The sequence below is a fragment of the Bison bison genome, unplaced genomic scaffold (genome assembly GCF_000754665.1).
Source record: "Bison bison bison isolate TAMUID 2011002044 unplaced genomic scaffold, Bison_UMD1.0 scf7180017864285, whole genome shotgun sequence".
NCBI lineage: Eukaryota > Metazoa > Chordata > Mammalia > Artiodactyla > Bovidae > Bison > Bison bison.
In genome coordinates, this window is record NW_011494857.1 from 2,188,231 (window position 1) to 2,193,190 (window position 4,960).

General features: G+C 48.8%; 1 protein-coding gene across 3 annotated transcripts in view; it reads left to right on the forward strand.

Moving 5' to 3' along the window:
* LOC104995695 (transmembrane protein 202-like) overlaps positions 1-4,960 on the forward strand; it is a 13,752-nt gene that overhangs the window by 348 nt on the left and 8,444 nt on the right. The gene's annotated exons all lie outside the window — the stretch shown is intronic.

Sequence of the window (4,960 nt, forward strand, 5' to 3'; positions counted from 1 at the left end):
GACACGTGCGCGCGCGCGCACACACACACACACACGTTTTATGGGTAAAGATGCTTTTTTAAAAAAAAAAAAAACAAAAAACTCCAGTTTGTCCCATACGTAGTCTCTTCCCATCAGTACACAGTGACCTCATTCCTTAAGCAGTAGCGAAGTATTCCCTTGTGTGAATAGAACACGCTTTAGCTGGTTCCCCTGATCACTGGGGTTTTCTCCCGTCTAGTGAGGAGACTGTGATCTGAAGTAAAAGGCACAGACCTAAACTCTACACGTTAAAGAAGTGACAGCGTTTCCTTCACTGGTTCTGCCTCACTCAGGAATGCAAAGTCCCCACTGTGGCCCACACGGCCCAGAGTGACCTGGGCTCTGTTCCCTTTCTGCCCTTATCTTTCCTTCCTCTCTCTTCCTTGCTCAGGCTCCACCAGCACATTGGCCTCCCTGGTCTTTCTCGATCCTGTCAAGGACATTTCTACCCCAGGAACTTTGGTTTTGTGGTCTCCTCTGCCTGGAACTCTTTCCCCCCAATCAGTCCCCATGGCTCTGTCTCTTCAGTCCTGTTTCTGCTCAGAGGTCAACTTAGCATGGAGCCCCTGCTTGTCCACTCTATATAACAGACCCTCTCCTTTCCAGACTGGTCTCCCTGACCCTCTGTTCTTTCCCTTCATAGCTCTTCTCTCCTAACATATCTACTTGTGGGCACTTTTTGGGTTTTGCAGGGTAGGGGAGGTTTTCCTCCCTGCAAAGTTGTCAATTCCTTAAAGACTAGGATCTGTGTCCAGTTGGCTATAGACCCTGTGTCTTGCACATAGTTGCAGCTCACTTTTTGTTAAAAATGAATACATCGGAAAGCCTTTTGTGGGCGACAAGAGGAACAATTATTGTAACAACACTTAATGAGCACATACTATAGACTAAACTCTAACTAGATTAAGGTACAGTTGGTTTTCTGTGTCCACAGATTTCACATTTAAACCAATCTCAGGTGGAAAAATTGGGGGAAAAAAATAGTTCCAGAAAGTTCCAAAAAACAAAACTTGAATTTGGTGTGTGCCTCAGCAACTGTTTACATAGCGTTTCTGTTACATTACATATTATAGGTAAACCTACAGATGATTTAAAGTGTACAAGAGGATGTGCATAGTTTATATGCAAATACCCTACAATTTTAAAATCAATTTATTGCTGTGCTGGGTCTTCATTGCTGCACATGGACTTTCTCTAGATGCAGTGAGCAGGGGCTACTCTCTAGCTGTGGTACGGGGGCTTCTCATTGTGGTGACTTCTCTTGTTGTGGAGCATGGGCTCTGGAGTGTGGGCTCAGTAATTGTGGTACATGGGCTTGGTTGCCCTATGGCACGTGGAAACTTCCTGGACCTGGGACTGAACCCATGTTCCCTGCATTGGCAGGCAGATTCTTGACCATGGGCCCACCAGGGAAATCCACTCTGCAATTTTATATAAGGGACTTGAGAATCCCCAGAGTTTGGTATCCAAGGGAGTCTTGGAACCAATTCCCTGCTGATACCGAGGGACAACTGTACTGTCTTTATCCCCCAAACCATCTGCAAAAACTGGCTACATGTAACAGCCTTTAAAATAAATAAATAGGGAAGGAGTGGGATACTGTAAAAAATTTTTTTTAAGTTAAAGGAATAGACTTGTGTGGAGAGAAGTAAGGGGTGATGGCAGGAGCTGTAAGGGGTAAGGGCAAGAGGTGAAATGTGGGTGCCAGGAAGAGCACATTGTTAGGGGGTCACAAGTGTGAAGAATGAAGCCCAGAGAGCTTGGGGAGAGTCAGCTGTTCAACAGACATTGCTTGAGCACCATCTGTATGCCAGGAACCTCTCCCGTCTCTTTCCCCCAAGTCCCTCCCCAACCCATCCCTCTCCCCAAGAGGGCCCCGAGGAGGCGTGGCATTTCCAGGGACCGCTTACAAGGTACTGAACTAAACAAATGTTCTGGGTGAGAAGTACAGATTATTTGAAAATACACATCATTAATCTGAGTTGGAGGGATTTCAGAGGGGACTGAAAAAAGGACAAGACTCTTGGTGGGGGGTCGGGGGCTAGAGAGAAGGGCTGGCAGGTTGCTCGACAGGGAGCCGCCGGAGCAGACTCGAGGGTGGGGACATTCCCACTTCTTAAGTCCAGATGGCCTGGTTCGCCAGGAGGGACCAGAAATTTATGTAGTTCAAATAGGAAAAGAAACCTAGGGGAAGGAAGAGAGCAGAGAGGGTGAGGCGCAGAGTTCACCAGCCCAAGCCTGATGCCAGTCGCTTCTCCAAGCCCAGCTATGCTCCCTGTCACGTCCCCAGACTCACGTCTAAACCCAAACTTGGCCCCATACCCCTATGCGGTCCCCAACCCATTCCCAAATCCAAACCCCAACCCTGCCCCTACATCCAGCCCTATGCCCATCCCCAACCCCATCTCCCTCCTCAGTCCAGTCCTCCTTGTCCACAAGCTCCCCCCCATCCCAAATCTATCCCACCCCGGTCCCCATCTGCATCCTGGATCCATGCCCAAGCCCCAAACCCCAACCCTGCCCTGGCCCCGACCAATCATCACAAAGAAGAAGACTCCGGTCCATGCCAGGTAGAAGCTGCACCCCAGTTTGTAGGTCATGCCTTCCTGCAGGTATTCCCGGGCCTGCATCAGGTAGAACAGGATACCCAGGATCATGCTGGTCCCTGCATGAGTACAGGTGTTAGGAGGCCAGGCGTCCCGTGTGTCAGGACCCCTCCCCAGAGCTGCGTGGCTGCCAGGGTCTTGCTCCTTATTTTCCCACTCGCTTTCACCTTCATGAACCTCTGCTCACAGGCAGGAAAGCAGGCTCCTGACAGTATCGTGGTGGAGGACGTGGGTAAGGGCAAGGCTTGGCTCTTTAGCCGGGCGATGGTGACGTCTAAAACCACAGGCTTTGGAGCTAGCAGACTGGAGCTCTTGCTTCTGTATCCCCCACCTCAGGGCAGCCACTCCCATCTCTCTGAGCCTCATTTCCCTCATCTGTAAAATGGGAGTAGTCGTAGGACCCATCTCCTTGGGTCGTCATGAGGAGTTATTGAGATTGGCACACAGTGGGTCCTCAAAAACTGAGGTTATCATTGCTCTATTGGGTGTTGAATTTTGGGCTTCTGAAGCAGTGGACAAGAAACTTAATCATTCTGAATATTTTAATTTTATTTTGAAATGACATGAATTTAAAGATAATTGGTGAACTTCCCCTGGTGGCCCAGTGGTTAAGAATCCGCCTGCCAATCCAGAGGAAATGGGTTCGATGCTGCTCCAGGAAGATCCCACATGCTGTGGGGCAGCTAAGCCCACGTGCCTCGACTACTGAAGACTGCTCGCCCTGGAGCCCGTGCTAAGAAGCCACCACAAGGAGAAGCCTTGCAATCAGTGAAGAGTAGTGCCTACTCACTGCAGCCAGAGAAAGCCCATGTGCAGCAGCAAGGACCCACCAAGGTCAAAAATAAATAAATCTTAAAAAACAAAAAAAAGACAATTTGTGAAAAGGAAAAGACTCTTTTTCCTCCCCTCCTGTAGTGGAGCACAGGGTAATTTTTATGGTTTTGAAAAATAATATAGGAGATAAGTGCTTTCCATCTAATTAAAAGGGGGAGTGGGTAAAAAAAATGTTTTTTTCTGGCTGCGTTCAGTGGCACACGGGATCTCAGTTCCCCAATGAGGGATCAGAACCCGTTCTTCCTGTGCTGAAAGCATGGAGTCTTAACCACCGGACAGCTGGGGAAGTCCCAGATGTGATTTTCTTACAGAGAAATGTCCTACTTTAGATGACACAAAGCAGAGATGTTTTCTACACTTTGTTCCTTAAACAATCAGGAAGAGTTACTGGACAAACTGGATAAAATACCTTTTACTAGCAAGAAAACAGGAAGCTGGGTGTTCTCTCTTGTTGCCCCTACTATTACTCTCCAAAAATGTTCTTTTGATGCAACAGACTGTTGTGATCAATTATTACAGGAGACAGGAACACAATATCCTTCATTTCCAAATTAAAGTGCCCCTCCCCCCCAGTCCCCTCTCCACCCCCGCCACCGCTTTTCGAAAAAAGCGGAACTTGGCACGCAAATGGAAAACTAAACTGTTCTAATCAGAATATCGATTTTGAGTTATTTGGAAAAGAGAGAGGACTATCATGGCAAGGCTGTGTGCAAAGCTAAATAGCTGCCATCATGTACTAACATTTTCTAATTCAGTCCTCCCTGTGTCTCCACGTGGTAGGGAATTTCACCCCCCTCCTACAGATGAGAAAACTGTGGCTCAGAAACATGACCTAGCTTGAACAAAATCACAGAGCTGGTGGTGGCGGTGGTGATGGTGAAATAGGATCTGGGATGGAGTTGAAACTGACCATGGGGTTGAGTATTGGACAGTGGATATTTGTGGGATGGACTCTGAGGTTTGGGGGGATGAGGTTGAGCTGGGGTTGGGAATGGAGATGGATTGGAGACAGGTGAGAAGATGGGGGCGGGAATGCATTGAGTTGAGTCTGAGAGTGAGAGTCATAGGTGATCAGGGTCTGGTGGTAGTTGAGGTTGGGGATGAAGAAGACGGGATCAGAGATGGATGGGGCTTGAGTTGGAGGTTGAGACTCATAGGCGACAGGGGTGGGTTGAATTTGGCATGAGTCTTGAGGATGGGTTAGGCATGGAGCTTTGGTGTCAAGGTTTGTAAAGGGGTCGGAGATGGTAACAGGGATTGTTTGGGGGCTGGAAAGAAGGTAATGTCGAAGTGGGCGTGGGGACGAGAACGGACATCACGCACGGGAATGTGAATGAACTGGAGGTGTGTTGGTGGTGGAGGCGGAAGGTGACGTGGAGGCTGGTGTCGGGGCTGGAGAAGTTGGGTTGGAAACTGATCTGTCCTAAGATGGGGTGGAGATGTGGAGGGAGACAGGCTTGGGGTTGGGGGGTGAAGGGCGAGGACGGGGGTGGGACTGG